Consider the following 13,242-nt stretch of genomic DNA (forward strand, 5'->3'; position numbering starts at 1 on the left):
GAAATTTCATAAGTGGGAAAAAAAAGACATGACCACTCTAGGATCAAACCACAACTGGCTTTTATGACGATCCCCAAATGGAACCTCAACTTACTTGCCAGTCGGGCCAAACTTATCTTGCAAGTGCAACTGAGAGATAAATTGCAAAGTGCACTTCAAAAAATGCCATGGATTTATGAAATAATAATCATAATTAAACAGAGATTAGAGATCCAGTGATGGGATTCTGGAGATCTGACAAGTACTGTGTAACTGACAGCAACAATGGCCGATATTAGACTGATATGATATACCATCAACACTCTTTGATGCTGTCTGATAGAGATCTGCTATATAATAATACATCTGTCTTATCTATCAATCCATCCATCTGAGCTGTCATTTCTCTCTCTCTCTCTCTCTCTCTCTCTCTCTCTCTCTCTCTCTGAGGTGTGTAGAGGGGGAACCTTCCCCCTCTTTCCACCCATCCCCCTTTAAGCAGAAGGCAATCAGCCCCCATTGTTTCTCTTTAATGCGCTATTTGGGGGGAGGGGAACCAAACCAGCCTGTAGGAGGGCCTGGTGGCAGCAGTGAATAATCACCTCATGCAGATTTCCTAGCCTTGCATCTTTGCAGTGGAAATTAGCATGCCATTCCCACCTTCTCTCTCTCTCTCTCTCTCTCCTCTCTCTCTTGCACACACACTCCACCCTCTCAATACTAGCCTTGAACTTGGCCTTGCAGGGGATCTGCCTCCATGTGCTTCCCAGAGAACAATATGGTCATTCTTTATCCCATCTCCTTTGTTCATTTGGGGAGTTCTGGGTGGGAAAGAATCACCAGCACCACCCTGGTTTCGTGATGGATTGGGAAGAGAAGAACCTCGAGAGGAAGAGCGTTCTGAGTTCCATAGGTGTCCGGATCACCATCACATTATACATTCATCGCATGAATTTCCATGGCACTCAACCCAGGTCACGATCAATCAGCCATTCCTTGGTGCCATGTGTGTGATTTTTCCTTGCGTTTGTGGGTTTCATATGGCGAAAGCTTCTAGCTTTTCATTGAACGACATAAACCTACAGAGTTGTAGTTAATCGGAGAACACGCACAAATTCTGGCTCTATTCCCCAGACATGGGACAATCACAAGGGGACAGAATAAGCCAGATATTTCCCCTTGTTGGATGGCTGCTGTGCAGATACCCCAAAGGATGCTGTGGATTAAGCCCACCTTGAGATTGTGAGCTGCTTATTTCCTAGATTACATGGTCATGGTCGATATTGTCCTCTTGGGCATGATTCAGCTTTCCCAGGCAAGGTCTGAGACCCCCACATCCCTCAGCCTCACTTGCATATCGGCCAGACAGTGTATACCCAGCTCCCTATTCAGGCTGTTAATATGTGCAGATTCTCCATCCCTTGTGGTGAACGTGGACAATGGCCAGTATTTATGCACATTCGCCATTCAACTCACATTAACCCTGACATATAAAATGCAGACAGACACGCAGAGAGACAACACAGACATCAGGGGTCCACAAATGCAGTTGCCAGGCTGTCAGCAGTGAGCATAAATCTCTTCTCTGTCAACTGCCTGCTTGCCAGGCCCGGGTGACCATCCTAGAGTGGCAAGGTTTTGTTTTGTTTTGTTTGCTGCCAAGTTCCCTGGCACAAGTGCAGAAGTCAGTAGGAGGGACTAGTGTCATGTTGCACTGGGCTTTCGAGTCATCTGGGAACAGCAAGAATCTCTCACCCCGATTCTGAATATGTCCAAAAGCTTAGCATGACTCCCCTTTCTAGAGTCTTCTGCTGCTGCCCGAAGACTCAGAGGAGAGTCAGGTTTGCTGGCAGGTAATTTCAGATTTGAATTATGGTGCTGGAGGAGACTCTTGAGAGTCCCATGGACTGCAAGATCAAACCTATCCATTCTGAAGGAAATCAGCCCTGAGTGCTCACTGGAAGGACAGATCCTGAAGCTGAGGCTCCAATACTTTGGCCACCTCATGAGAAGAGAAGACTCCCTGGAAAAGACCCTGATGTTGGGAAAGATTGAGGGCACTACAGTAGGAGAAGGGGACGACAGAGGACGAGATGGTTGGACAGTGTTCTCGAAGCTACGAACATGAGTTTGACCAAACTGCGGGAGGCAGTGGAAGACAGGAGTGCCTGGCGTGCTATGGGAATGGGGTAACGAAGAGTCGGACACGACTAAATGACTAAACAACAACAACAACAAATTTCAGATCATGGCTGCTGCTATTATGGTTATGCTCTGCTTCCACAGTTGGAGGCTGCAAGGCTTCTGAATGCCAGTTGCTGGAAGCCCCAGGAGGGGAGATAGTTCTTGTGGTTGAATCCTGCATATGGGTTTCCCACAGGCATCTGGTTGGCCACCGTGAGAACAGGATGCTGGACTAGATGGGCCATTGGCCTGATCCAGCAGGCTCTTCTTATGTGCCAGAATGTGAACTTAGTGATTTTACAGGGGGCTCTTCAGATTACGGGCATAGTCAGGATTTATTGGAGCGTTGGGAATACGGCCACCTGCCATCATTCTCTGTCTGGCTCCGTCTAGCAGATTCAGAATGAAATGTCTCAGCAATATTTATACCAAATATTCCGTAGAGATTCCAAAATGAAATTGACTCAAAGCAGTATCATTAAGAATATCTGTAGCACGGGATGAAGATGAGTGGAAGTCAACTTACAAGAAGAAACTGTAAGATTTGTATAATGGTTGGTTTGATTTATATTTTGGTTGTAGTTTTATTTGTATGTATTTTATGTATAGCATTGTTTTAATTTCAAAAAAGGGTATTAAAATTTTTTTAAAAAGAGAAAAATGTCTCAACAATAACTGTTTTAAATTAATTTCTTTTGACCCCCAATTGCTCAGAAAAATCTGGGAAAATATTCTTACAATTTCTACTTTTAGTTAAGTATTTTTATGTATTTACTTGATATAGGGGGCAGCTGCCCCCCTCCCTCCCTGGCTATGCCTATGCATAAACATATATGTGAATATATATATATATATATATATATATATATATATATATATATATATATAATGTAATCTTTATTAAATTTTTGTGCTACATGACAACTGATAATTTCTTTTTCTATCACTTCCAGTAGTTTTCCTTATAATACAAATATATGCACATTGTGATATGTAACGGAAAGCCAGAATAAGATACATACATTAAAACTAAAACATATGTCACTGTATTTATACACAATAGAGTCAAAAAAAAAGCAAAGAAGAGAAAAAAGTAAGAAGGAAAGGGAAAAAAAGAATTTAAGTATTTCCCCTTTCCCAACGTTCTGACTATGTGACTTCCCTTCTTCTTTCTTCTGTTTTCTACAGTCATCCTTCTTGTTGGCATTGTTTCTTTCATTCGCCAATATGTGAAAATTAAGATTATTGTTATTTTGATTCCACATGCATGTTTACAAAGAATAGCATTTGCCAGCCTTGTTGTTGGGGGACAGGAGGCCTGGCTATTCTGAAGGGGAAGCGGACTGCTCCCTAAAATACCATCCTAGCTGGGTGGCAACCAAATATAATGGCTGGCTACAAAGGGCATCAAAAATGTGAACATCTGCATCCATCTGCCCTGTTGTTCAGTCACAGCAAAAACACACAGAGAGATTGTTTGTGAAACCATCAAAATGATTTATTGTCACAATGATTGAACTTTAATAAATAATAATAATAATAACAAGGAATTGGATTACAGACAGGTATTGGGTTTTTTGGGGCTTTTGTGCTAATGGAAGTCATAAAACAATGTAAAAACAACAACAACAACCCCAACAATGAAATATAAAAACACATTGCAACAAGGGGCAAGGCAGCAATAAAACCACAGAATTGATGGCCAATAGGGAACCAAGTCAAAATAAGAATCTAAATGGCAGAAACTTCAAAAGCATGTTGGAAAAGCGCAACATATTCAAATGACGAGATTTGAAATCAACCCAGCGCAGACCTGGCCAATGATGGCATAGTCCTATACATATCTACTCACATTGCCTCCAGGTAAGTGGATACAGGATTGCAACTCTAGCATTTTATACTTCAGCATTTATAGGGTGTTGGAAATGCTTCACATTTGCTATAATCTTTACAACCACCCTGTACATGAGACTTCTTCAACCAGCTGTTTTGGTTTACAACTCTCATCCCTCCCAAACAGACAACAGCTGCCCTGGCTGGGGCCAATGGGAGCTGCAGTTCAACACAATTGGAAGGGCACAAGGTTGGAAAAGGATGCCCATATTGCAAATGGGATCAGAGGGTGAGACTGTGAGTGACCTCTCTAAGTTCATAGCAGAAGCTTGGGGGACCCTTCTGGTTCATAGCTCACAATGCAATCCTACACTCAGAAGTACACTCCCATTGTTTCCAGTGCATCATGTACCCACCTACCTGGAAGTAAGCCCCGTTTAAAAAAGAAAATTGTGTTGTTACCTGCTGTGCCATACAAGATCAGTGTGTTTATACCTAGGGCAGCCAGGAGCAGTGCGGGAGGAATGGGCTCTTGCACCTTTAATAGGAGCATGACAAGAAGCCACACCTGCTGGAATCAACTAATAAAGGTACAGGAGTGCCATTTTCTTTTTCACATGACCACCCAACTAATCAGTTATGCATGTGGCAGTTAACATTGATAAAATACAATAGATAATATGGGGGAACGTGCTATTTTCAAAGCAAATACTGCAATCCTAGCCAGCACCTCAGATGTCAAATGGAGCACATAGAGAAGGTGGCATTAAATGATGTGGGACTTATCACACAACCCTATACCATCTACTCAAAATCAAGACCCACTGAATGGTAGGCATACTTCCCCTCCTATTATCCTCACAACAACCCTGTGAGGTAGGTTCAGCTGAAAAGGCCTAAGATCACACAGTGACTTGAATCCTGGTCTTCCCATTCCTAATCCAACACTCCAACAGCTACAGCTCACTGCCATTGTCCTTTGCATTAAAATTAAACTGCAGCAACCTACTGTTCTGTACTAGAGATGCCTGAGGAATTCATTTTGTCAGTTCTGAAGCTAACAGACCTGATCCGCACTTCCCAGACTTGATGTGGAGAATTGGAACTTAATTATCTTTCAAATGTTGGATTCTCCAAATTCTGAGAGACTGTTCTTGGCTTGTCTCCCCCTCAACCATGCATTAGAAACAGATATTTTAGGCTGAAATAGGTTTAGAAATGTATACATTTGAGACGAAATGAATTTGTACATGCATAATTTGTGATAAAATATTATTAGATTTCTTACATTTATAGCCTGCTTTTCTTCCATCACAGAATCTGTATTGTTCCCAGGAAGTCACCCATTTAGGCACAGACCAGACCCGGACCATACCTGATGCCATGTGTTGTCATGTTGTGGAGCCCAACCAAAACATCAAAACTGGATTAGTTGCAATGCTCTCTAAGTGGGGCTTCCCTTGTGCTTGACCCAGAAGCTGCAATTCATGTTGAGTACTGCAGCACTCTTGCAGACAGGTGTAAGACCCAGTCCTAGGTCCTAGGGAATCCTAGGTTCCTGAGTTAAGATCTTTAACAGCAGACAAGCTTCCCCAATCAATGATCTTCCCTTGGAATCTGGAGGCATGGGGGACTCCTTATTGAAAGAGTACACATTTCAGAAGCTACACTGATGTTTAACGGGCCTGCATAGTGTCATGTGTCACCTGAGTTTGCACCCAAAAACACACTCAATATGGTGTAGCCAAGTCAAAGTGTCTCCAATGAGTATAATTTTGAAAAGCTACTGGCCCAGTCATTTTCTGATGCCTGTGCCAAAAAGGTTAAGTGATCCTAGGTGAAATCAGCCCCCAACAATCAGCTCAGGTCCCCCAGTTGTCTATCTCCATTGAGTCACAAGCCATATCAATGATACCATATCCCTCTTAATGACATCAATGACTACAGATAAGAGAGTTCACAGTTCAGACATTTGCTTCTTTGCCATGGTTGTTTTCCTCCTCCTCCTCCTTCAGCACCTAGCTGTACAGAGCTGCTCTTGGTTTCCATGTGTGATCCAAATCAGCAAAGCATGGCAGACTCTAGAAAGATGGAGACCCAACACTGTCCCATTTCCGTGTCCAGAGACGGGCTTTTCTGGCCCAGTTCCCCTGTCTCATTAGACAATCCAGAAAATGCAAAGCCTAGAGTCCCAAGAAAGTTCTTGCTGTGTAGGGTATCCTGAAGAAAGATGGTTTGAAAATCAGGTCCATGTGAAACAGGAAAAGCAGACATGCCTTCATCCGTAGTAAACGTGACCAAAAAAATCAACGTTTTCCAAGTTCTTGAAATTCCCCATCATAATAATCTACAAAAACAAGAAAATAATAGTTGTTCATTTGGTTCAAATAGCCTCTTCTGAAACCACAAATCAACACAATAAATTGCTCAGATCACTCTAGGCCATGGCAAATTTTTCAATGTAGATGATTGCTATTATTGTTGTTGTTATCTTTATTAGTTGTTGTTTTAGCTATGGCACCTCAAAGCAACTTACAACATTTTAAGCAAAAAGCAATCACATACATAGATTTTTAAAACCCCAACAATAAAACATCCCACCCACGCAAAAAACAACCCATAGTTAAAAGCCAAAGACCCGATTAAAAAGGAATGTTTGATTCTTATCCAACTAAAACAAATGAGAGGGTCTCCAATTATGCAGAAGAAGACAGACAATGTCAAAGGAACCCCAGATCCAATGAAAATTGTATAAAAATGATTTATGAGTGGACAACCAAAACTGCATGTGAAATAAGCATGTATATATAAACATGAGTTTACAACAATATCCCCTAAGTCATCGGTTGATCTCCCAATTCCTAAAATTGTTAGAATATGGATAATAGCATACAAATGACAGCTGTAGATCCCCTTTTGGCCTTTTGTATACATTTTTTCACAATAAAGCTTTAAAGGTGAACAAGATCAGTCCAGTATTGGTCTACTGTCTTGGGATTGTGCTGGTTTTGCCTTGGAGCTCAAATCGCTGCAAGGGCAGATTTATACATACTACAAACACAAACTGGTTTAAGACCCCCCTTGCCTCCAGGAACTGTGGTTTCTAAGCAGCTGGCTAGAGATAACCAAGGGAGAATTCCCAAGCATGCTCACCACTACAATCCCTAGGATTCCTTGAGAGAAGCCATAAATCCAGTGGTGGCTGGTGCTGGTTGAGAATGGTAGGGCAGAAGGCAGGGAGGCTAACAGTAGGTGGCGCCAGAGAGTGAACGACAGGCTTGTCCCCATCCTCTTTCCTGCTGAGTTCTACAAGAACAACACTGAGACAAAGGTGGAGGAAGCTGACAGGCAGTGCCATCCCCTGGACTAGTTGGAAGTAAGAAGGCAGCCAAGGTGAGGGGCTGGCTGAGGGCACAGTGAGGTTGGTGGGGCAGCACCCCACTTGCTCCAATGAAGGAGCCTCTATGATAAAACTGGCACATCGGCTCTTAGCACAAGATGTGATAACCAGGTAAAGCTGATTCTGCAGCAGCCTGCCAGAGGAGCAGCTGCTCTGGAGTTCCCATCCCAGGGTTCAAGCGATGTCGGCAGAGTGAACCAATGCCAAATTGATGAGAGGAGCACCTGCTCCTTCTCTGCCTCACGAGCAAGGAGTGTGGGGGGTTCCTCTACTGTGTAAATCAAAGAGAGGGAGCCACTAATTGGCAGGAGACACACAGGCACCCAGGCACCAGCCCCGTCCGTGGGAGAAGAGGCTCTGCCATCTGCTATCCCCAAGTTTGCACATTTGCGCCTTGGATAAATAAAGGGGAGACTAGCAACTTAGTAGGGAGACCCTGCTCTCTTTTAATTTCTGCTTTTGCAAAGGCAGCTTTAGTCGTGCCAAGGTCCCTTGCAAAATAAAAATAAAAAGCTGGGGGTGTGTTTTCTTGATGGTTGACTAGGGCTGGGGAGATGCCAAAAGCACAATTATCCAACCGAAAGTCTGTTGCTGTGTGAACACACCCTGCAACAGTGTCAAAACACAGGGGCAATCTCCACCTTTGCCCAAGGATAATCTATCTGAGATGGGATGGGTGTGTTCAGATAAACCTGTCTTTTGCTTTGGAGTAAATCACTGCAATAACTCACCCATTGCCTCTGTTCTGAGGCCCTGAACAAATTCTGCTCCTGCTCATCAGATGGCTGTTATTGCTACACAGCCACTGAGAAAGCTAGTGGTTCTGTTGGGACTTGGAGAGTAACACTACACCAAACTAGAGGTTTTGACCCAAAGGTGCATGCATGCATGCGCACGCACACACACACACACACACACACACACACACACACACACACACTCATCATAAATAAAATGTCAGGGATTTTTCTGCTTAATCGGATTCCTTCCCTTTGCCAAATTTTCTATTCATGCCCTTTGGAAAGGAGGGATTCCGTCCCTCCTCCTTTCGCCTCACCCCATCAACCATTTCATCAGCACACGGGGAGAAACTTTCTGGACAATTTAATCTCGCCAGGGTATTACTTAGCAAAACCCCTTTCACTGTCAATTTTTTCCACCCTCCTTTCTGCACCCCCTCCCTCTCCAGTCTCAATTGAATTTTGCAAGCCCCTGATATCTTTCTTTCTTCTCTTCTTGTTCCCACCCCTCTCTCTCTTTTGTAGAGACACATGCTATTTATGCAAATCAAGGCTTTTCATACCCTTTCCCTGGCTGAAGACCTCCAACTCAAAACGTGACCAAAAAAAAAAAGCCATATTCTCCCCCTGCTAACTCCTTAGCACAATTACACCTCCATTCTGCTCCAGGGGCCTGGGGTGGGGGGGAAATATCATTTTAAACCAATTGCACATGCTGTTTGTCTTGGATAATTACAGGGAGCCTCAGATGCTAAAAAGGTAAGAAATATTCCATTCAGAGAGGGAAAGTAGGGGAGCTTCAGAATGTTCTGCCTACACAGCATGTTTTTTCCGTGGTTACTGGAGCTGTGTGTGTGTGTGTGTGTGTGTGTGTGTGTGTGTGTGTGTACACACACAAGATTTTTGCCAGCTCTTTCACTTGCGCTGAGTTGAAGCTCCTCTAAGGCAATCATTTACATTTTTCTTTAAGCAAGAACTTTGCCTGTGCTTTGTGGGGTGGGGGTTCTTTGCAGACAGAGGAAAGGGGGTGGGGGGGAAGAGAGAGAACACGCAGCTGACATTTCCTTATCTCAAATTACAATTTCCTGCAAATATCAAGATAATAAGGACATCAATGATCTGAAATCCAAAGTCAATTGAGCCCCCTAATCTCTCCCCTGCAGATGCACTCGCAAAAACAGGAAGGGGGTTCAGATGAGAAGCCACAAATATGGGGCGTGGAGAGCAAACTTCAAGGGGCGCAGGCAGGCAATGGAGGTAGACAGGCAAGTCCGTCTGGGCCTCCTCCTCTGAATAGGCTCACTCGGACCATTGTTCTCCATCCCTCCCTTGTCTCCTGGGGAGGGCTATGCATGGGAGAGGATGGGGGGCTTACAGAGAAGAGGGGGAGGGAGTAGCTTCAGCAGTGGCACCCAGGAATGCATCAAAAGGAGGATAGGAGTTGGGGAGGGGGAGGGAAGAGAAAACACAGACACACACTGCAATAAGGGAAAGAGGAGACAGAGAGAGAGAGAGAGTGGGAATGTCAAGGACCTCCAACTAATGAATAGCAAGTTTGCCCTTGAACCTCACAGACCCAGGCCATTCCCAGGCCCCAGACAAGAGCTGAGGCATGCCTGAGCCCAGCTGTAGAGAGTCTGGCCTATGGTTTATCTCAGACACTTTGACAGGCCAGGCTGTTCCCTTGCATAGCTCAGCATAGGCTGGCGGCTCCCTAGCAACACAGCTCAGGGCAGGAACCCAGGCTGAAGGCTTGCCTGCTGCATACAGAGGAAGGAGGAGGTGAGACAGTGATGGTGGTGGCAGCGGCAGCAACGTGGAGGGAAGAAGCTGGGAAAGGGGCCACATATTAACCCAACTCACAGCAAAAACACACACAAAGGAATTACATAGTACATCCCTAGTGCCCAGAGCACTTCTCACACTTCTCAGTCCTGTACGGTAGACCAGTACTACGTGTAATCTTCATATTGCAGGTGGAGTGGGTAGGGTTGAGGTTGAAATCATAGCGCAGAGGGGATCTGACTAGCTTAAGTGGTGCAGAGCAGGTTGTCTTCCATCACTTGACCATGACTCCCTGCCCTCCAGCACCCTCTGCCCAAGGCAGTTACCTAATGGCAGGGCCGGCCCTGAGACCAGATGAACTAAAAGCAGGAACAAGTGGAACACTTTTCAGCCCGAGGGACACATTTCCTTGCGGGCAACTTTCCAGGGCCTATGTACTAGTGATGGGTGGCATCAGACGCAACAGTGGGTGTACATTTTACATTGTACAATAGGCTGGTTTCTATAAACACTCATAGATCCCGCTCTGACATCAGCACAGTTGAGCAAGAGGCATTGCCTGAGTTCAAAGACACATTCCAAGCAGGCAAAAGCACTCGAGGAGATTGTGAAACAAGCCTAGAGAGGGGCGTGGCCTGGGGAGAGCTCTGAGAGCTGGACAGAGAAGCCTGGAGGTCCATAGTCACACACACACACACCCCCGTGTGTGTGTGTGATTTCTTATTGAACAAAGACATGTGCGTTGTCTCTTTTTTCAAATTGTGATTTCTACAATATAGTTTCATTGCAATACAATATTAGGTTGGGGGGAAAGGGGGGAAGAGAGGGGATTATGAGTGGAGTGAGGTCAAGTGGTTATGCTTCTATTCTTCTACTTAGTGTATGTGTGGGATTATGTGTCAGCATTACTTGTATGGTTTCTCATATTATTTGCTCGTTGTGTTTCCTTGGTGGTGAGAGAAGATTGGGGGGGTGGCCTAGAGTGTTATTAGTTGTCTTTGGATGGCTGTAGTGAGCTTTGTTGTTGTGTGTGAGCGGGGTGAGTGTTTGTGTATTTTTTAACCAGGTTAGCCAGACTGCACGCACACACGCACACGCACACACACACACAACTAGACAGAAATCCAATAATACTAATATTAATATTTTGCAAAATCTTCAGAGATGAAATCCACCAAGAGAGAGAAAGAGACTGCAACCTGCTGCCCAATTTGGAGCACCATGGGAGGGGATTCTGTCCAGGAAGCAGCAGGGAGGAAGCCAGCAGAGCCAGTTCTGATCCGTTGCCCACCTCTTTGGAAGTGTTGCTTGCCAGCTGCCGCCACTGCCACCGCCACCCCCCCATTGGTTGCTTGATGCAAATCCACTGGCCAAATTCCAGCTTGGAAGATTACAAGGTGAAGCTCAAATTGACAGCATACGCTTTAAATTAAAGAAAGTGACCCCTTTCCCCACTTTCAGAGAGCTGCTGCTTTGTGCTGATTAGCATAGAATGGCTCTCTCCTCTAGCCTCTGGAGCTGCCTCTGAGCAGTGGAAAACACACACACACAATCTATCCATCCACAGCTTAACTTCCTTTTTTATTTGCAAATGCAGAGCCCTTTAATGATGAACTTGCAAGTAAATATTGGATGTTCTCAATCAGGACTGATTGCAACCAGTGGCAAATGTGGCCCTCATGTCCTCTCTATCTGGCCCAACAAACTCTGCCATCACTGATCCTGCTTTGCATCCTCCTTGAGTATTTCTGCCAGGTTGAAACATACAGTGCCTCTTGGATTCCAAGAGGAGAGGGAGAGGGGGAGAGGGAGGGAGAGGGGGGGAGAAACTCATCTATTTATATGAAGGTAACATGTGCATTTGTTGCTCCACCCATAACTGGCATGTGGCCCCTGGAACGTTGCCCAGCAGGGCATGTGGCCCTCAGGATGAAAAAGTCCCCCACTCCTGTTCTTAATCATGAACTTGCCAACATGCTAGGCAACTGCTTGTGAATCTGTGGCACTAGTGGCCAAGGGTGGAGCTAGAGGTTACCAGAGATGGAGAGCTGCTACCGCTGCTCCAGTTCTCTCCCCACCCCCGTCTTCCTGGTTGATGTCCAGTATAACACAATGCACATTATGGGTTCTCATTGGCAGGTGAAAGCACATTGTGCGATGACATCATGTCATGAATTGCATTGGTAGGAGTTGTTATAAGAGGAAAGAACGGGGAGGAGGGAAATGGCAACACTGTGTAACAACATCTAAAGGTAAAGGGACATCTAGTTCTACATCTAGTTCTACCCTAAAATATGAAGTATTGAATTGTGAAGTCTTCCCTTCAGGTTAGGGGTTGCTGCCGACTAAATTTTACGCAGAGTAGTTGCACTGAGATTAATGAACCTATGCAAGGGACATAGTTCAGTGTTAAGAGCAGAAGGTCCCAGGTTCAATACCTGGCATCTCTAGGTAAGGGCTGAAGGAGACTCCTGGCTGAAACCCTAGAGAGCTGCTGCCAGTCAGTGTAGATGAACCAATGGTCTGCCCAGTATAAGGCAGATCCCCATATTCCTAAATTAGTCGTGTCCATTAATTTCAATGCGTCTACTCCAAGTAAAACACAGTTGGATGCAACCAACAGTTTCAAGACCATTTTGCTTTAAATACTGGGATAGCGCAGTCAGTAGAGCATGAGATCTTAATCTCAGGGTTGTGGGTTCAAGCCCCACCTTGGGCAATAGATTCCTGCATTGCAGGGTGTTGGACTAGATGACCCTCGTGGTCCCTTCCAACTATATGATTCTAAGAATACACCATTCATATGAAGGCAAGGTTTTTAGAGGTTTTCCATTCTTTTAAACAACAGTTTTATTTCATTTTTAATTGTATTGCTTTTACATTCTGGTGTTTGCTGCCCAGGACTCCTTTGGGAGGAAGGACGTTATAGACATTTAATGATAAAATAAATGCATAACTCATATATAAGAAGGGAGGCAGGTGGGGCTGGCTGAAGGCAGACTGCGGTTGGTGGGGTGGCACCCCATTCGCCTTAATGGAACACACCCTCCACTGCAGTTCAGGTGATGATCAAAGCATGTAGGGAGAAGCATCTCCTTAGGGTCTCCAGGTCCCAAGCATTTCAAGATTCTAAAGATGCTAGCTGGCTTGCAGCTGAGGCAAAGCCTGGGGGTCCACCTTCAACTATGGCTCTGCACCAGCTCTCGTGAGTCAAAACAGGCCACAACCTTATTGAATACAGATTAATACAGAGGTTTGGCTTGGGCGTGGGGCAATCTAAACACTTCCAGCCTGCCCACCAGAAGTGATGTCTGGTCAATC

The 13,242-nt window shown here is 44.9% G+C and overlaps 1 long non-coding RNA gene across 1 annotated transcript in view; it reads right to left on the reverse strand.

Annotated features, from left to right (window-relative positions):
• Positions 1-5,300: 5,300 nt before the first annotated feature.
• LOC118092830 (uncharacterized) overlaps positions 5,301-13,242 on the reverse strand; it is a 50,681-nt gene continuing 42,739 nt past the window's right edge. The window contains exon 4 of the long non-coding RNA XR_004693571.2: positions 5,301-6,343. This is a non-coding gene — a long non-coding RNA (uncharacterized LOC118092830). The remainder of the gene's footprint in view (positions 6,344-13,242) is intronic.

The sequence above is a fragment of the Zootoca vivipara genome, chromosome 14, assembly GCF_963506605.1.
Source record: "Zootoca vivipara chromosome 14, rZooViv1.1, whole genome shotgun sequence".
NCBI classification, from domain to species: Eukaryota; Metazoa; Chordata; class Lepidosauria; order Squamata; family Lacertidae; genus Zootoca; species Zootoca vivipara.